The following is a 20,611-nucleotide window of genomic DNA, read 5'->3' as shown; positions in this document are numbered from 1 at the left end:
GTTCATTATTTACTCTTTGTGAATACTACAGAGCGTTCTTAGTTTGCAGTAGCACAGCTAGAGGGCTGCCTCCTATTATAGTACTAAGGAAACACAGAGGGGTGGTGAGAGAGAGGCGAGTAAATGGGTGTGTGTGTATTTATATATAACTGACCCAACCTGCAGTTTCAGATTTCAGATCTAGCTTATCACCCTGCCAGTTCCTTCCAGCCTTTGGATATTCCTCTGCCTTTTTGCTGACGGATCTGTTAGGGTGAAGAAAGGAGCTGTTACCGCTTCTTTTTTCTCTTTTCCTCTTTCTTTTTTCCTTTAAGTTCTTCGGTGAAAGTTCCCAACTGTCTTTTTCCAGTTTCCACCTTTAAGTCGTCAGTCTTGATAGCAGGAATTTAACAACGAGATCTTGTACTCAAACTACGGAGGGATGCTGCTCACTTTACCTGAAGGTAAAAATATATGTTTCAATGGAGTACTTATGCTAACCTTCTTTCTAGTTTTACAAACATTGTGATAGTCATTTCTCTGGGTTGAGATACAGGACTGGCAGTTTTAATGTGCTTCTAATTAATATTTAAAACAGACCTATCCCCATTGGTATAAAGTCTAGGAATTATGGAGAGCATGGGAAGGGAGGAAGATGACTTCAAATACTTTTGTGTAAGATTATGAGAAATTAAATTACAGATGTGTTAAATTTATGATACATGTGCTTAGGTATGAATCTTAATACACACACACACCCATTTTGTCCAGAACCTTCAATGTTATCTAGGGATAATATTGTTCCAAAATGGAATTTATGCTCAAGTTAGAAGTTAGTATCTGATTTCAAAGCTACAATTCCGTTTTATTCACTGTATAAATGCTATGTACCTTGCATGATATAAATGCCAGGTTGATGCAAATTATAAGATTATATATCTTGGTTTTGCAACACCAGGAACTAATTCCATGTATTGCTTGTACAGTAGCTTGACAATACCTATGCAACCCTTAGTTTGAAAGGGAGTGCCCTGTGATAGAACTAAACCATCAGATGAAAGAAAGAAAGAAAGAAGAGAGAGAGAGAGAGAGAGAGAGAGAGAGAGAGAGAAAGAAAGAAAGAAAGAAAGAAAGAAAGAAAGAAAGAAAGAAAGAAAGAAAGAAAGAGAAAGGAAATGATGTGGTTATTTTAAAGGAATGTATGTGCTGTTGGTTACAGGTGGTCCTCTGGTTACAATAGCAACTGAGACCAGAATTTCTGTTGCCAAGCAATGTGGCTATGTAGTTCAATGTCATACCCTCAGGACAATGTAGGCTTTAAAGAGGGAAGAGATGGGAGTCCCAAGAAAGTGAGAGCCATCATTGAGAGCTGCAGGCAGAGGGGCAAGGGATATTGCAGGCAGGCACTTTAGAATGCAGGTAGGTGCGTGAGGGCCAGAGGGGCTGCTGGAAGATGCTCCAGAGTGTGGGCAGATATGCAAGTGCTGCAGGGGGCTAGGGGGATTCTGTGAACTATGCTCCTAAGCACAGGAGGGCATTGCTGGGGGGGGGAGCACCACGGGCTCTGGAGTGCAAGTGGGCAAAAACACAGCAGAAACTGGAGCAAATTCCAACTTCCTGCTGGCTTCCCCACTAATTTTGCTTGAAGGAAGCCAGCAAGGAACATTTGAAATTGTAATCCTGTGATTGTGGGGGTGTTGTGATGGCTGGAACTCCAAGGCTGTAAGTTCCCCTTGTTCAGTGCCGTTGTAATTTTGAATGGTTGCTGAGGACTTCTTGTTATGTATGAATATATATTTGTCTAAGGACCCTGCTGCCTTCGGGAACATAAAGAATTTTAATTTCAATCAACTCCAAGTCAGAGGTGATGGAAACTGCATAGCATTTTGAGGTGTGGGACACAAATTCTTAATCACTATCTAGTGAGAATCAGAATGAATTTTGGAAGAAACTTTCTGGGGAAAAAAGTTACTCTTAAATGTCATATCACTACTGGTACGATTAGATTGCAATGGGGTTAGATTAAATTAAACTATGATAGTTCACCTGCCTGCTCAAGATTACAGTTATCATGATATCTCATATTTCTCTCTCTCAGCATGTAGAACTTGATAGAATACCAGGGTCTATCTGCATTTCTGTCCATCTGACTGGCATAGGGCCAGGCTGATCAGGAAATAGGTCTCAAAGTTTGTTGCTATGTTCTATAGGTAACTTCTAGTATTTGGAGACAATCTGTTTAATGGTCATATATTGTAGCCGTGTTGATACACAAATTTACACTTTAATCTGAATATACTGTTTGTCAGCTTTAGGAAAAAATGTTAATGATTGGGTTATTTGATAATAAATCTCCAGGCCAAAGTTCAGTGAAAATGGTTCATTTATATGGCATCCTTTTAATCACTTGATTATCTATTATCTATCACATTAAAAAATAATATGGTCAGCTGTGGTGTAGCAGAATATTGGTCTTGAATCTAAACTGACACTCAGCTATGGAATTTAATCGGATTATTGCATCATTCTAGGCCAAATGTGGTTTGTTTGCCTTTGACTTGGTGAATTGTGGAAACACAGACACTGTGGCTTGTAAATGCTAGTTTATAGCTTAGCATATTGAACTAGTAATCAGCATACTTAAATAAATCATGGCTCAGTGCAGTATGTGAGCTCAGTACGGTCAGAGTATTATTTTTGCTGGGGTAAAATTGAAGGTGATGTATTACATATGATCTAAGGAAAAATGGAGAATAAACCTAATACATAAAATATAAAGACAGTTTATAGATTCTGTGTTTGATGCCTCCCAGAATTGATTTGATTCTCAGTTGTCTTGTTCAACTTCTTGTGTCTTACAATGCTTGCAATTCAATTGAAGATATATCCATTAAAAATAAAATTTACAATTAGTGATCCAGTTTCAGGTTTTCATTCTCTGAGAGTGTGGCCTCTCCTGCCCTTGTGGGACTTTATATTTTGTGGAAACAAATAGATGCAATCTTACAAAATGTAAAAACAAGGATCACTTTATACCTGTTCCTATCACCTGCTTATAAGGAAAAACAAGTATAATAACTTGAAGGAGCTAGCACTTCAATATTTCAAAAAATACTAAAATTCTATAAAAATACTAAAATTCTATAAAAATGAATTATTTTTCTATAAGGAAAGTCTTCAAACATTGCCATTTAGTAAGTATTAGTGTAAAAGATTTATGCAATCTAATCAGCTTTTTGGTGTATATTTTGTGATCAATAGTTGTGATTTTTCAAATAATCACATTTGGTCCCTGAATTTGGTCATGCATTATATTTAAGACAGTATTTCAGATTTCAGTGATTCACAATCAGATCTACATCAAAGTTCAGAAAACATTTTACAGTGCATAAGAATGATTGTATCTTTGAATTTCATACTTAAATTCAGAAAAAGTTCTCTCCCTCAAGTTTCAGTTTTCATATTGCATAAGATGCTTGAATATGTGCATGCCAATTCTGCTCAGAAATTTCTATACAATTTGGGGGGTTCTAAATTAATGTACCTGGAATTCATTTTAATAAATATACTGTCTATCTATAAAGACAGCAAATTTGATCCATGAGAAAAAGATCTAAAATCCTCAGATGGATAAAATATTGAAAACAATCCAATGCAAGAGCCCACAACACTGGACAATCTTTTGAGTTTTCTTCAACATAATCCGAAGATAGAAATGATCCTGAGAAAAGTATGTGCTTTGTCATAATAACCACATTGTACCTTTCCATACCACTTGATTGAAGCCTGTTGCATTTGTTGTTCCCATATGAATGCAGAACTACTTTATAATGAGAATACTATGTGAATTGACAGTTGCTGAGAGCTTCTTAGAAGATATAGCTGCAGTGAGAGTAAAGGACATTTACACCAGATTGTACTCCTGATTCTGTGGACTTAATACTTCAAGTAATCTAAGTTTTATTTTTTTTATATTTTTGATAACACCAAACAGGTTGGAATAATAAAAAAAAATGAAAATGTCATAAAAGCATGTTCTTTGCTGTTGTTACTTCATAGGGGGTATTTTGCTATTTCTGTTTTCTAGTTTATTAATAAACCTACATGAAATCAGATATGTCTTTGCAGCCAAGATTTCCAGACTGCTTTTTATAATTTGAACTGAGTATGTCAACAATCCAGGAATACTTCTGTTTTCCCATTTTAAATAAAAGCTAAAACTTTGTTAATTGAGTTAAAAAAAAAAACTGAATAACTCTTAGTTCCTCAGCAGCAGGAACCAATAAATATAGTCTTCCAGGTTTGGAAGTTTTGGCATCTTTCCTTTTTTTTAGATTCACCATGTGTTCAGAAGATGAAGATATTGAGTGAAAATAGTAGTTATCTCACAGATCAACATGTGCCTATTCTTATTTTTAAATAACTATTTTTTTAAAAAAACTTAGAATCACCAGTTACCTTGATATTTGAAAAACTGAAAAGCTATGTCTCTTCTACAGGGCTTTGATTGATATTAATTTATCCAAGCCAAGCAATCCCTCTCATCTTATTTTAAATAAGTCTGGTTCAATTGCAATCACTTCTTTTGCTTTAATTGAGCTTGCAATTACATCTAATTTCCTTTCTGGAAAATGTTTCGTTCCCTGATATGATTACTGATTTTGTAAGCTTCATTAAGCTCCAGCAGTGCCTTACACTGAATATTGAAGAATAAAGGTATTTCAAAAAGAACCTGAATGTTTCACTGCTTGCCTGTCCTGACTGGATAATCAGTATTCTGTTAAAAAGTATCAAAATTCTAGAAGCTGAAAACAATTTCTACAATACCGGCTTCAGAAATTGCATTTTTGTAGGGCGTGCCTATAATATAAACTACAGGGCTTGGCACCTCTCTAAACTGTTTTTTTTATTGACAAAGAGTGGCCGGATATGATACTCTTATTCTGTAAAATCTGACTAATCCTTTATGGCTATTTGTAAACTGCAACTTTGATCGTAGTGGTGATAGTCAACAGAAGCCATTTATTATGGTTACCTAGTTTTTATATTTTATTACTTGGACTAAAGTTGCTGGCATTCACTGGAGGAAAGATGCCCATGACTTTTACCCAATTTCTTTTACCTGATGAATTGCTTGGCTTTTTCCTTCTATAGGAGCATCTTAATAGGGAAGATACATTTCAGGATGTTAAAAGTGGAACTACTGTTCCTTTGCGAACTTCAGTTCAATTTATGCTATGATTGATTCTAACCACAAAATGACACTATGCCCCAGAACTCTTTAGGCCAGCCTTTTCTAACCTGCATCTTTCAAAGGAGTGGATTTAAATTCCCAGACTTCCCCAGGTAGCATAGCCATTGCTGACAAATCTAGAAGCAGAAATTCTCAAATCAGTCGGTTGTCGAATCTGAGAAGGCTACCCTAAGCATGTTTGCAACTTCTTATGGTTTATTATAGATAGTTATATAGCTGTCCAATTGACATGGGAGATAACAATAAAATAAAAACAATTATCATAAAAAACTCATGAAGCAAAATCCAAATAAGCAAACCTTAATCATACTAAGGCTCACCCAATACCCAAGCCCACTGCTTGGGAGAAGAGACTAACAGAAATTTGGTAAAGTTTGGTCATCTGAATCTTAAATATACCATTCCAGAGATGATCAAGGCAATGAATAATAGTGAGCAGGGCCTTCTGGAATAGGAATGGGCATAACTGGCAGACAAGATGAAGCTGTGCAAAGGCTCTTCTACCCATGACTGTCACCTGATTCTTGAGAATTTAGGAGGACCCCCAAATTGCACATCAGTTCTATGTGGAGGAGCTCTGCTCCAATCAGAGCCAAAGATGGTAAGTGCCTACACATAGTGTTTATGTATATGGAGAACCAAAATCAGCTTGGTTTTACCTTGAGCTTGACCTGGATTGGTTCTGCTTCATTCAGACCCTTGCAACCAGACAGTGAGTGAAAAAGTCCTTGCTTTATGTTCATCTGTCCTGCAAAAAAAAATAAAAAAACGTGGGTTAAATTAGCAAAACTCTTCAGTTAACCTAAGTCTCTCTTCTCTTCTTTCTACTTAATGCAGCTTTCAGGATTTCGGTGCCTGAAACAGAAAAAGAAAGGAGAGGAGAGGAAACCTAGAATCTGCCACCAGCTTTTGTTTTTTATTTTGTCTAATCTTAAGGCCAGCTTAAATAATATTGAGCTTCAGGTGACACTGTAGCTCAAATCACTGCAAAAGCAATTCTCATGAGTTTTCCAGTGTGAATAAGAATTAAATTCCTCCCTGTAGAGAACATACTTTATCCCAGAGCAATGAAGAGAGAACTGCAATCAGTGTTGTCTGGCGCCTGCAAAGGCAGTAAAACTTCCTTTGGGAAGGTGGCCTCCACATTGAGCCAGAACAAACAGTGCATCAGGCCTTTATCTCAAGTTGCTCTCAAGATAAGGAAACAGAGTAGCAGTCACTTGCCTCACCCAGCTGCATGTGGGTGTTTTGAGCCCACCCTTTGGCAGCAAGCTATGTGACTTGACTGGCTTGGTTTTGAATCATCACAACACCAATTAAAGGAACAGCAAAGACACAGTTTTGAATTTTTAAAAAAATCACAGGAGAGTTGTTGCTGCTGGTGCCTCCTCCTCTAGCTTCCTTCCTCCTCCAGCTCTGTTGTCATCCAGTGCCTATTGCTAAGAAGCAAATTTACTAACACTCCTTGGGCAGCCAAGCAGGTTGGCTGCTTGCTGAACGCCCTCTTCCTGACTCCAGCCACTTGACATGCCCGCCCTCCTTCGTGTAGCTTTTGATAATGATAATCAGCTAAGGAATGCAGTGCCAGACAGGGAGAGGAATCTGATTGTTTTGCTTGCTTTGGCCACATCTGACCACGAGGATGTGTTTGAAGAGAAAGGTGCTGTAGGGATATCCAAGAGCCAGTAATGAAAACTGACGATTACAGTTATTCATCTTAACAATGACAAGAGTCTCCAGAGGAGGTGACACAATAGCTACCAGGTGGTGTCAGAAGCACCTGTTTTATTTGCACTCAAGAAAGTTTCTCATTTCTCTTTATCCCAATGACTTTTTGAGGTCCACCAGTCAAGTTAATTAATTCATGAGAGCCATTAACCTGTCACTTCTACATTTTAGTCTAGGCAGGTCTTAGTATCAAAATGTTTATCCATATCTAGTAACTATCCCATTACTAGGTGAGAGATTGTTGTGAAAATTACTGCTCAGTAGGCATGTTACTTTCATTTAAGTTTATTGTAAGATAGACACCATTTGTAGCTCCACACCATGATATACCTACAACACCCTTATGGTGTAGGTTAACCTGAACAAAGTTATTGGTTTAGGCTTATCTGATGAAGTTCATGGCTCAGTAGGTTTTGCACCTTGGACTTTGTACCCTAGACTACCAGGCTCACTGCTGCATATTAACTTACCTATAGCTTCTTGGATTAGGCTGTCTTCTCAAACCTGATGCCCTTCAGATTGCCTTGACTACAACTCCATTGTCTACAGTTGGCAGGACTGTGAATTATGTGGGTTGGTATCTGATAAAGAATTCAGGAAGCTTAGTTTTGGGATAATTGCCCTATCAAGTGCAAACACTTCCTTGGCAATCCTTTTTTTTTTTAAGAACCATGCCTCTAGATATAGAATATGCAGTCTGAGTTATGTAGCAGACTTCTGGCACACTGTTAAAAGCCTGCAATAATATAGTTCTGCTTCAGAAGATTGCATTACCTACTATCCTAGTTTTCACTGGAGAAGACGCTACTAATAGAGAAAGCACTACTGGATACATTCTAGAACAGTGATGGCGAACCTTTTAGAGACCGACTGCCCAAACTGTAACCCAAACCCACTTATGTATCATTAGGTGCCAAGTGGGTGTGACCCATTAGGTGGGTGTGGCCCATTTGGTGGGAGTGGCTGCAGGGATCACGGCAGACTGGGTGGGCATGGCTGGGGTGGGCATGGCCACCTCAATGTTGCTCGTGGGGAGAGATGCCTGTGGGGACCAGGCAGGTTTGGGGGAGATCCAGGGGGTCTCTGACGGGTGGTACAGTGGGCAGGAGCTCATCTTGCGGGTGAGGTGAGGCAAGGCAGGGAGCAGGGCAGAGGTGCCATTGCCACAGGACAAAGCAAGGCGAGGCAGGGGCTGAGGCAGCTGCTGCCTGACACCTCGGCCTCCGCACACAGCGAGCGCATGGGGGCCGACTGTGTCCATCAGCAACCACATCCTGCTGGCCCCTTGGTTTTGCCGTGACATGGCTGTTTGCCGCCTCGCGCATTGTACCCAATGCGGCTGCCATGAGGCTGCGGAACAAGCTGGGCAGAGATAAGGAACTGGTGTTGGGCAGGTTTCGGCATGATGCAGCTGTTTGCTGCTTGTGTATTGCGCCCAATGCTGCTGCAATGTGGCTCTGCCAAAAGCAGCCATGGAACAAGTGGGGCAGTTCTGCCTAGAGAGCCACCAAAGCAGCAGGTAGAATGCTGGAGGCTCGGGGAGGGAGGACACTGAAGTGGGAGATCGGGCCATTGGCAAGAGCAATGCGTCTGAGTGGAAAGTTGCCTTGGAACAAGTGGGGCAGGTAAGGAAAAAAATCCTCACTCACCCCAGAAATTGCCTTTCTTTCCTTACCTGAGTTCCAGCCCCGTGCCATTGCTCCTATGCAATCCACTGCCGCCTCGTGCAAGAAAACAAAGGAAGTTTTTTTTGGGGGAGAGGGGAAGGTCAATCAATCAATTCCAACTTTGTGATCTTTCATGAAAGAGTTTTTAGAAAACATAAAGTTGAGATTAAGATTTCAGATATTCAAGGTTTACCATTTGGATGAATATAAAATTTATCACAGATTAATAAATAAATTCCCTGAACTTGCAAGAAAATAGGCTCTATTGAATACAACAGCACCTTTCCAATCAAATATGCATACAATCTTATAATATTTTATCTTATAACTCTAATGCATATTTGGATAGAAATAAACCACACTGAATTTACACCGATTTTGTCTTGATGATATAATATGCATTCTCCTGTATTGGTAAAAAGCATCTATTAATGACAATAATAAAGTAAAGCTAATAAACAGCCTTAGTAATCTTGAGGTGGCTTCTCTATGCCAAGATGAGAAGAAAATTGCTGAGCTATACCTAAGTAATTGGCCATCTCAAGATTACATGTAAATCTAGCTGGGGAATTCTCAGAATTGAAGTCCACACATCATAGAGTTGCTGAGGCTGAGAAACACTGATCTAAATAATAGGCTTGGGTCCGAGCACTTCAAAAGTCCTTGGAGGCATAAAAAGATGTTTAAAGACAAGTTGGAGAAAGATGTTTAAAGACAAGTTGGAAAAAGATGTGGCTCATTATATCAGGATCTTCTAAGGGTTGTGACATGATGATGATAGTTCTGCATGTTCTTACTACACCTGTTTTTCTCCTACATACAGAAATTAAAGGGAACAGGCACAATTAAACCTGGGCTTGGGATGGAGACATTCTGGCTGTGGCCTGTCAGGGGCTACCATCTTTGATGGTAATGTCAGCATCCAGCTTTAGCTGTTGCTGCAAAGCTGTGTTTCTGTTTATGTGTATTGGAGGGTTACATATATGAAAAGTGCTGTCTTTGGTTTGTGGGGAATGTTTGTGTATGCAGTACTGTTAATTCCCAATTTTGCAAATAGATTTAAACTTGGCACTGTATTTATTTTACATTTAATAAAGTCATGTGCATTGTTTTTATCTTTTTAATTTAGGCTTTTCAGTAAACAGTTCAAATTATCCCTGTGCTAGATATAATGAAAAATGCTGCTTCCTAGGTTGATTAAGAAAAAAGTATATAGCCATCCTTCTTACTAAACTGACTGTATCACATAGAGGGTTAAAAACCATTAAAGTGAATAATACAGTTTATCAGAAACAATAAGAAGCAGTGTCAAAAATTACACTTCTAGTTAATAATATCGTAACTAAACAAGCTTTCCAGCCCAAATGCCTACAGGAATATCCAAGTCTTTAAATCCCTGAGGGTGGCTAACAAGGAAAATAATAGCTTCAGAAAGTTCTCTGAATACAAAATTAATACACAAACAAAAATAACTAAACATTTAACATAAAGAAAAGATTTCTTGCAGAAAAAAATTGGCTGTCAGGGATCAATTGTAATTATCAAAATGATTGCATTACCCAAGATGAAGTATCTATTTCAAATGACCCTAATTTCAGAAAAAGACCTTACATGAACAACAAGAAACTATTAGCGAATATATAGAGAGTGGGGAAAAACCTAGAGACAAATTTAAAATTTAACACCACTCCAAAGAAAGAGGTTGCTTTGTCCTTCCAGTTTTCAAACTGTGTTACAGACAAGCTCTTTGTCGTGTTCCACAGAGTAGATAAAATCTCCAAACAGCAAAATATCAGTACAGTATTGGAAGGAATTGATCTAGCTAATGGGCTTCATACATACTTATGTCACAGGGACCTAAAAGAGAATAAAAACCTAAAAGGACACATTATAAGACAAAGCTTAATAAAAGTATGGAACACCATGTGGAAAATAATAAACCCAACCATTTCCCCATTAGGCTCTCTCCTAAATGCTTTTCATGTTGGAGACAATTATGGTAAGGAAAATGTAATTACATATGCAAACATGGTCCGCCCAGACCTTATGAATAGATTACACATACAATAAGGATCAGCAAAGGCTGGAATATATCATGGGTGATTTATTTTCAAATTGCTGGAAGAATAAAAACTGATCTCAAAAATGAGATAGGGACATTAAGAAAAATGACAGAATTTGGGAATAGAATAGAGCTGGAAGGAACCTTGGAAGTCTTCTGTTCAAGAGGAGAACTATACCATCTCAGACAAGTGACTGTCCAGCCTCTTCTTAAAAATCTCCAGTGATGGAGCACCCATGATTTCTGGAGGAAGCTGTTCTACTGGTTGATTGTCCTCACTGTCAGGAAGTTTCTCCTTAATTCCAGATTGCTTCTCTCTTTGATCAGTTTCCAACCATTGTTCCTTGTACTGCCCTCTGGTGCTTTGGTGAATAACATGACCCCCTCTTCTTGGTGGCAGCCCCTCAAATACTGGAATACTGCCGTCATGTCTCCCCTATTTCTTCTTTTCTTTAGACTAGCCAAACCCAAGTCCTGCAGCTGTTCTTCGTATGTTTTAGTCTCCAGGCCTTTAATCATCAGAAGTTGCTCTTCTCTGAATTTTCTCCAAACTCTCAACATCTTTTTTATGATATGGTAACCAGGTGTGGTCTTGCTAAGGTTTTATAAAGTTGTACTAATACTTCGCATCATCTTGATTCTATGCCTCTGTTTATACAGCCCAGGATTGTATTAGCTTTTGGGGCTGCTGCTGCACACTGCTGGCTCATAGTCAAGTGATCGTCCACTAGGACTCCAAGGTCCCTCTCACAGTTACTGTTTTTAAGCCAGGTCTTACCCAATTTGTACTTGTACTTTTGATTTTTCCTGCCTAAATGTAAAACTTTGCTTTTCTCCACACTGAAACTCATTTTGTTGGATAGGGCCCATTATTCAAGTTAGTCAAGATCTTTTTGGATCCTGAGTTTGTCTTTTGAAAATGTTTACACAGAATCAGTATGTATCTATAAACTTCCACTTATATAAAACACAGAGATGGAACATATATGATAAATTGGATGCAAAACTTCAAAGAAACAGTCTCAATACAGCAATGAGAAGAATGTGGAACAAATCTATAAAATTCACTCCTGGTTATGATTTGAAAGGTATAAAATGTTTTACAGATACAAACATATAATTCCATCAATAATTGCCAAAATAAAGAAATCATAGAGCAACAAATGTTGGAAATGCCACAAAACAGAAGAAACATTCTAACCTATGTGGTGAGCATGTTAAAAAACCCCGACGTATTGGAAAGATACACAAAGCTCTATTCAGAGATTTTAGGGAACAAATTTGAAATGAAACTACTTTGATAAATTAGATATAATTCCAGAATATATAATAAACATACCATAAATAAACTTGGCACAATATAATATAGTAGAAATGTTGACATTAAACTCAAATATTTATACTTTTATGTCATAAAAATAATTTAATATACTTTATTTGGAACTAATGCCACATTGAGTAATAATTGCACAACTTCAGTAATTATCTGCTCATTGATAGATATTTTTTGAAAATATATGCTTTAAATAAAATAAAAAGATTATAATAAGATATCATCATAATCATCACCATTAGATAAGCATACATAAAGACAATAAAATTTGTTAATTGGAAAAAAGGAAGGAAGGAAGGAAGGAAGGAAGGAAGGAAGGAAGGGAGGGAGGGAGGAAGGAAGGAAGGAAGGCATCTGAATCTCTCGGGGTATGCTGGTCCAACAATCAAGGAAGGCACAGCACCTAGATCCCGTTAGATCACTACCTAATAGATGGAATCTGGAATATGCCAACCCTGCCATTTCTGATGGGCTGAATAAAGACAACCGGAAGCAGGTAGTTCCATGAGTAACTTCAATGTTGGACTTTATAAGTGATAACCAGTAAATTAAATTGCATCTAGAAGTGAACAGGGAGTCAGAGCAGGCAGTGGAACAGAGACATTAAATGGGCATATTGTTGAATGCCCTCAACTGCCCATGTTTGCTATATGATTGGAAGTAGGTCCTCCTATTCCTAGAGAAATGAAAGCAGTTGGCATATAAGATGAACATATGCAAAGGCTCTTTGAACAAGAGCCATGAATCCAGGACCCCCAGAATTGTACAGCAGCTCTATCTAGGGGGATGCAGCTCCATTCAGAGATATAGTGTCAACCCTGTAAGGTAAACCAAACCAGAAACAGACGCATGTACAGCTAATGCTACTTTTATTAGAACAGCTCTAGCACAGACTCTTGTACTTTCTCTCTCTCTGAAGCCTTGTAAATTGAAGGGATTGTTGGAGAGCAAGCTGAGACATTTTCATAAATGCCTTTCCTAGTATGGGCTCAAGCCTCATTTATCTGATTGTTGCCCTCATAGTAAAATTCCCCTTTGTCTTTCAAGGCCATTCTCTAAACACATTACAAGTGGATTGGGAGGGAGAGTCAAGATCCATAGTTACTGTTTTTTCCAAGATTAAATTCTTTAAACCTCTTTGAAGAAGATGAGTGGTTCAGAAATGTGAAAAATAAATAAATAAACAAACTGAAGCCCTTTCTTTCCCATTCATACCCCCACAGCATTACTTAGTTGGCCTGGGGCAAAGATATATAATTGGCTTTCATCAGTAGTCTGATGATACTTCGCCCTGTGCTAAGCCACACCCAGCAGCTTCATATAAATGTTAAATAGGATTGGATAGACTGTAATTCACGAAGCAGGGACCTGCTCTCTTCCTCCCTATCAACATTGACTGGAACCAGTGCTTGAGAAAGGACAATGCCACTGTAGCACCATGTCTCTCATTCCTAACTCCCGTAGCCAGTACAAAAAGTACCACAACTGAAGAATCACTGAGAAATCTATAATGATGCTCAACACCCCCCCCCCCTCAACAGCTTTCAGTGTTATTTCCTATGGGATCTTGCAGACAATAGATATCTTATTTGTGGAATAATTAAAATAATATTTTAATATATTTATGGCTTTACTTCAGCATCACCATGGGACTATTTACGATGTTAACAAATTAAAATTTGAAATACTGGGATCTATTAAAGCTCCAGTGTTTTATACGTGCAGCTGTTCATTTTCTCCAATCGCTTTCATTGGGATCCAACCAATTGTGTTATAGTTCTAAGTTATTATTTTGAAAATTTGGAAAAAGACAATAGACTCTATTAATTTAGGAGACTGTACAGGATATTAAGTAGTTTGAATCCTTGAAAGAGAGTCTTTTCTCAGTCCATCCACTATCTAAAGCAGGGGTCTGCAACCTTGACAACTTTAAGACTTGTGGACCTCAGCTCCCAGAATTTCTCAGCCAGCTATGCTGGCTGAGGAATTCTGGGAGCTAAAATCCACAAGTCTTAAAGTTGTCAAGGTTGCAGACCCTGATCTCAAGAACATTTGGTTGGGATATGAAAAACAGCCTTCCCAATGTAACTCACTATCAAAGGCTGACATGACTGGGAGACTCCTGTTGACTTTGTATTGCCATGGTTCAGGCTAAATTCAGAAGCTCATGCTTGATTAACTTCCAGCTATGACACTTGTCATCATGGACTGGTGACATGTCCAAGGTCAAAAGCTCCAGCTCCCCACAGAACTTTTTCAGTGAGGCAATGCACTATTAGGGGCACTAAAAGAGGAGTCACCATGGTGATAAGTGGGAGGTGAAAGGTGAAAAGGAAGAAGTTGGTTAGAAAAAAGGACTGGAAGGCCGAAGCCTGGTGCCAGTCTTAGGCTCACTGGGGAGCCCAAACTTTGGAAATCTTTCCTCAGCCAAAGTTTTTGTTTCATGTCCCTTTTCATTTTTTAAAAAATATTCTAATAGATTTTACCATGGCAAACTGTGGCTATTGTTTGGTGTATTACAGCTGGTTTTATTTATTTAAAGAAATTATAATGCCATTTTATTTCATTTTTGTTACAGTTGTTGCTAGGTGCCGTATATTTTGTGTAAAAGGTAGAATATAAACAGACATAAGTACATCTGTTATTAATTTTTATTTCATTTCATATTTTTAGATCATCTTTCAGGTCAAAAATCTGCCTTCACATATATTCCATTAAGCAATCATTTAAAACTGACATAAATATGAAATATTTGAAAACTTGTTCAGTGTGGAGAAAGTAAAGAATAAAATTATACTCTTTGGTCTTGGTTCAAGATGGGCAGAGGCACCCACAGAATAAGCACTTTCATCAAAATAATGAAAAAATCATGTCGTTGCATTGGAAGCCCTGCCCCCTTTGTAGATGCATGTGACATCATGAGACATACGTACCAAAGGGGTGGAGCTTGCATTGTGTCACCTGATGCTGTTTTCATCATTTGCCCTCCCCTTTCGTTCCCCCAGGTAGATACCTCTGAAGATCAGCTAGATTTAGTGTTCTCTGCAACAAGCCTCTGACCTCACCATGAGCACTTCGTTCACAACCCTCAAAAGCCCTGTGCAGATTTCAGAAGCCAAATGAAAATGTTTAACATTTCAGTCTCCTGGAATCCCGACTCTTCCGGGCATAGGGCAGAGAGGATACAATACTCGGTATAAAATCTAGAGAATTTTGTTACAATAATCACAATTGCACAGAAGTGAATGATGCTGTTTCTCAACTTCTGGCACTAGATTTCTGAGCAATTATTTAATCTTCCTCTTGATGTATTTAGCTTTGCCAAATGAAGTGAAAGCAAGGGCGGTGAAATGTCTAACAGCTGGTTAGAATACGATGCTCTGCAAAGGAGCCTTATGAGACCACAAAGCTTCCTTCCCTCCTTCCCTCTAAAATGCTCCCATTTTATTGCCTGAAGCTAGAATAGCCTGTTCTCTGAGATGTATGCATGCACATAGATTACTTCAAGCTCTGGGGCATTTTGAGAACCAGCAAGATGCTAATAAAACAGCTGACAAAGAACAGTAACATTCTGCCAGTTGTTATAAGAAATAGCACTCCTGGGAAATTTAAAATCTGCTGTGTTAACTCATTTGAAATCACCAGGGTAGGTACTTCACTTTCTCCCTAATACAGGGAAATGGGGGGTGGGGAAGCTTGATTTCTTGCTACACTTGATAATTTTCATGGATGTTCCTCAATAACCTTGCATCTCACAATGTCTTGCACTTCTGGATACATGCTCATGGCACTTTAGCAGTGCAAAATCATTTAACAAAGAACTTGCACCAACCAACTCCATGAAGATCAGACCTTGAGTTTCAAAGATATTAGGAAAACTTAAAAGAGTAAAAATAATCTACGCCAATTAAGTGAGATCATGCTTGCAAGCTTACACCAGTATTTATATCTCTGTACTGTATACTGTTTTATTCCTTTGTTTCAAAGGAATATAGGAAACTTGCCATAGAAGCGTTGATCCTAAGAGTTTTATTTGATTTATTCTTTTTTTTAATGAAAGTTTTTTTTATTTTTTCCATATAAACATTATAAAAAAGTATACAATACAATTTTAAGATAAAGTAAACATTATTACGACCTGCACACTCCTCCCAGGCCGCGTCCACCCTGTTTTAAAACATTCCCTACTTCCCTCCTCTTTCTCACCTCCCATCCTACTCTCTTCCCCTCCCCTTCTCCTCTCACTATCCTACTTCCTCTCTACACTTGCCCACCTCTCATTCCTATCAAACCCATGAATGCAGCATAAGGGGAGTGCCCAGGCCGCACCCCTATAAGCAACCGTTATCTATATTACACTTACCCCCCCCACATTTCCTCCCTCCCACCCCCAACCCCCTTCCCTTCACTTCCCAGAGCAGACTACAGGGTTAATAATTAAAAGGATTTATAATAATAAGAAAAAAGAAAAGAAAAAGAAAAAAAAGAAAAAAGAAAAAAAGAAAAAAAATAATAATAAAAAAAGGAAAAAAATATCATACTTAACCTTTAACTCCAATAGCCTATAAGACAATTCTCTGTAATATTTACTATAATATTCATTCATAAAATAAGTGAAACTTTTTAGTTCCATACTTTTTCTGAATATAATCTATCCATCTTCTCCATACAGTGATATATCTTTCTTGTGTATGATCCTTTAAATAGGCAGAAATTTTTGCCATCTCTGCAAAACTAGATACTTTAAATACCCATTCTTCTAAAGTAGGCAAAGAATCTTTCTTCCAATATAAACCTATTAATAACCTTGCGGCAGTTAATAAATTCAACATCAAAATAGTTTCTTTATCATTTAAATCCACAAAGATACCAATAAAAATAGTTGAGGAGTAAACTTTATCTTCCTTCTAAAAATCTTTTGAATGTTCCACCAAATCATAATCCAAAATGCCTTTACCTTTTTACAATTCCACCAAATATGAAAATATGTCGCATCTTTATTGCCACATCTCCAACATTTGGGCTGTATGTTAGGATACATACAAGATAATTTTTTAGGATCTAAATGCCATCTGTAAAACATTTTATAAAAATTTTCTCTCAAATTTTGAGCTTGTGTAAATTTAACATTTATTTGATTTATTCTTAATCAAAGTATACTTTAGAAGAAGGAATAGTCAGTGACAGATTGGATGCTTTGCATGAAAAAAGGTCTCAGCTACAAATCATGGGAAAAACAAATCATTTGAAAGCCTCTGGCAGCAATTTAATACATACTTGCACCCTTACACAAATTCAAGTAAGATTTCGGAGTGATCCGAGAATATTGGAATATGAATGTAGACAGGCCCTTGGAAATGCTGGGCCATTTGATTTTGAACTACAAAGATTATAATCACTACCTTAAATTAAGCCTCTTGTCTTTCTAGTTGATTGCACTTTAACAGCTTGATTCCACAGTGATACCGCTGCCTGCTCTCTTCTTCTATCATCTACAAACCCATTGGAAAAGCAAGGAAGTGCCAGCTGTGACTGCAGCTGTGCTCTGCAGCAAATCCAAATGCTTCTAAAACTTCAAGGAAAGAAATAAAAAGATTCAATTTAATAAATTTAATAAAAGAGGTTGAGGATTCCTGTCTGCTAAAAGCAGGGGTCCCCAACCCCTGGTCTGTGGACTGGCACCAGGCCGTGGCATGCCAGAAACTGGGCTGTGCAAACAAGCAAAGCCCCATAATGCAGGCAGCATGCGAAATCAGACCCCCTCCTGTCTGTGGAAAAACCTCTCTCCACGGAACTGGTCCTTGGGGCCCAAAAGGCTGGGGGTCGCTATGCTAAAGAGAAGGAATAGGAGGGAGAAGAAGGTGAAGAAAGGACAGAGGAGGATATTCCTCTGCTATCACATGACATATCCTAAATAATTTGTCTTTATAAAATTCCTAGGCTTATTTTAGAGTATTTTAGATTTGCATCAATGAAGAATTTTGCATAGCAAAGGAAACTGATTCTCTTCGGAGCATGTGGTAGAGGGAATCTGCCTTGACTAAGCACTTTACAGTGTTTTGAAACCTTTGTTCATTGAACAAGGCTGCTGTCTAAGTGCTCTGCCTCCGCAGAAGCCTGTACTACTTTGCAGGGCCATTGTGCAATCTCCAGCAGCAGCCCTGAGATAAATTGAAAGAGGTTGCAGTTCACATGCAGAAATCTCATTCAGATTTTCCAAGTGCCAGTCAATGCTGAGGAGATGAGCTTTGTAAGAACAAGTAAAAAGAGTCTATGTGATGCCATCTCTGCTAGAAAAAGAGGTGGGCATGCTGTTTTTCCTAAAGAGTTTCAGGGATTGCTTCACTTCATCAGAGTAAAGACAAAAATTCTAAAAAATTTCAGAACCCTAAAATTATAAAACTTGTAACTACATTCAGTTCAGTGCAGAGACTTTCCAAGAGAGATGGATGTTTCCTTTCTCTCATTCAAATTTTAATTGTTTTCTTTTTCTACTGTATACAGTACTGCAGGAACCTTTTAGAACAGGGCTGTCAAACTCAATTTCATTGAGAGCTGCATCAGCATTATGATTGCCCTCAAAAGGCCAGATGGGGATGGCTGGGTGGGGGTGGCCGGGTCACTGTGACTAGGTAAGTGTGGCTAGGTGGGCGTGCCTGAGCCACCGTGACTAGGTGGGCATAGCTGAGTCGCCGTGACCAGGTAAGCATGGCTGGGTCACCATGACTAGGTGGGTGTGACTGGATAGGCGTGGCCAGGTAGATACACTCCTCCAAGGGGGTGCCCAGATGTGCTTACCTCCTCCTTGAGCTGCTGTTGCTGTGCTCATTCTCCTTGGCCAGGTTGTTCATGGTGGGTGCAGGAGGGTGGTACAGCTCATGGGCACCACTCTGAGTGGCTTTCCCTTCAGACTCATGAGTTTCCCTGGTGGGAGGAGAGTGGAGGGGTGGCGGGATGAGGGTATTGTTGGATGGGGCTACTGCTGCTGCCAGTGCCGCTGCCATGGGGGTGAGGTGAGGTGAATGAGGTGCATGAGTTCGGTGTAGATGGGGCAAGACCAAGTGCGGTTTATTTGATGTCCCAGGCTCACATCCTGCTGGCCGTTGCTGCTGGCCTATGAGCAACCAAGGAGCCAATGAGCTGCAGCTGCTGCTGGGCACCGTCAGTCCCTGTACCCTCGCCGTCTCCTGTGCACATGCCCAGGGGAAGCACCTGGCCAGGCTGGGGTGGGCTGGGGCTGAGGCATTGGGATCCACCATTTCCAGAGCAACCCCAGAGGCCAGATCTAAGCACATCAGAGGCCGGATCTGGCCTGCGGGCCTTGAGTTTGACATGTCTGCTTTAGAATCTGCTGTTTTTTAATGAGCTTAGAGTTACAGCCCAACATATTATGACTGGAAGGATCAGGGGAAGATTGTCAGACCAGAATTTGCTGGGCAGGATGAAAGAATAGAACTTGTGACAAGCTGGGGAAAGAAGGTGGAGATTGAAGGATGTGGGTGAAATTACAAAAGGCAAAGGATTTGTTCAAATCTTGCAGGAGGAAAATAAACTCTTAGTAAATTGGGTTTGGCACTGTCCATGAAAGGGTGGCAGCCTCTACGTTTCAGCTGGCACAGGCACAGGAGATGATGACATTAATGAAGAATGTTTCTGGGAGGTAACCAGGTTGAGGATAGGTTCTTTAGGAACAGGAAGCTGTTCATCAGAGCCAAGGAAAGGTAACAGATGGTATGAAGCAGGGTAATTAAAACAATACAACCTGAAAGGATAGTAGCAGAAATGAATTTTGCAATGGGGTGAAATGGCAGAGATACTCAGACTGTTTCATTGGAGCCTTCTAAGAATAGACACGAGCACTTTCAAATCTGAAGACACATCTTGGTCTTGCCATAAAATAAACACTAGACGAGTCATTAGCACTGCAACAGACTCTAGGAAGCCTGGAGATGCAAATAAAATTCAGTTGGAGAGCTGATGAATGAATAATGCTGGGGCATTTAGCTACACAATATGTTTCTGTAGGCAAGTTGCAATCCATCCCACACCTTCCAAAGCTGGAATGTGCCAAGAGATTTTAACTAATTCAATCTCTTGCAGTTGCTTCCTCTGTAATCTGATCTGTAAAATTAAGTTAATGAGTTCCTTCTGTTTCAATAATCTGTGGCTCCAACTGTTACAGTATTATCATGTGATGCTTTTACCATTTTAACATGGAGGATTTGAAATTGGCATTTGCATTTTCAACATCTGTCATTCATATGAAAGGCATAAATATGGGTTAGAATGGGCATTTTGTTTGGCATTTGCTGTTGCATTTTCTCCTCTTCATTAATAGCTCACACATTCTGTTCTGAAAAATGTTTTAGATATTTCTAGTGAAACCACTTCTAGAAATTCGGCAATAATGACTTTGCACTGAAGGCTGCTTCACATACCACTGGCACAAATTTGTCTTTGCCCAGATTAAGAAACATACGGGTGAGTTATTGACTGAGTGCCCTTATTACAATGCATACATCTGTACATATATCACAAATACACCAAAAATGCTTTGCACACATTCTAAACTGATACGGGTTAACTGT

The 20,611-nt window shown here is 39.0% G+C and overlaps 1 protein-coding gene and 1 long non-coding RNA gene across 4 annotated transcripts in view; one reads left to right on the top strand and one right to left on the bottom strand.

The window, feature by feature from the left end:
- The window catches only part of PLEKHA6 (pleckstrin homology domain containing A6), a 182,034-nt gene that overhangs the window by 49,317 nt on the left and 112,106 nt on the right, over positions 1-20,611 (top strand). Inside the window, exon 1 of one of the 3 annotated variants that reach the window (XM_039340836.1) lies at positions 309-443. The exons of the other annotated variants lie outside the window; for them this stretch is intronic. The gene's annotated coding sequence lies outside the window, so the exon portion shown is untranslated. Of the gene's footprint in view, positions 1-308; positions 444-20,611 lie in introns of those variants that run through there. 3 annotated transcript variants of the gene reach the window in all.
- Positions 310-10,885, bottom strand: LOC120306870. Its single transcript, XR_005556407.1, has 3 exons — positions 6,287-10,885; positions 5,893-5,981; positions 310-437 (listed from the first exon to the last, which is right to left on the bottom strand). It is a non-coding gene; the product is annotated as an uncharacterized LOC120306870 (long non-coding RNA).

This window comes from Crotalus tigris, unplaced genomic scaffold (genome assembly GCF_016545835.1).
Source record: "Crotalus tigris isolate CLP2741 ecotype Arizona unplaced genomic scaffold, ASM1654583v1 scf7180000017550.10884619, whole genome shotgun sequence".
Taxonomy (NCBI): domain Eukaryota; kingdom Metazoa; phylum Chordata; class Lepidosauria; order Squamata; family Viperidae; genus Crotalus; species Crotalus tigris.
The sequence above is the reverse complement of the archived record's forward strand: the minus strand, read 5'-3'. Positions and strand labels throughout refer to the sequence as shown.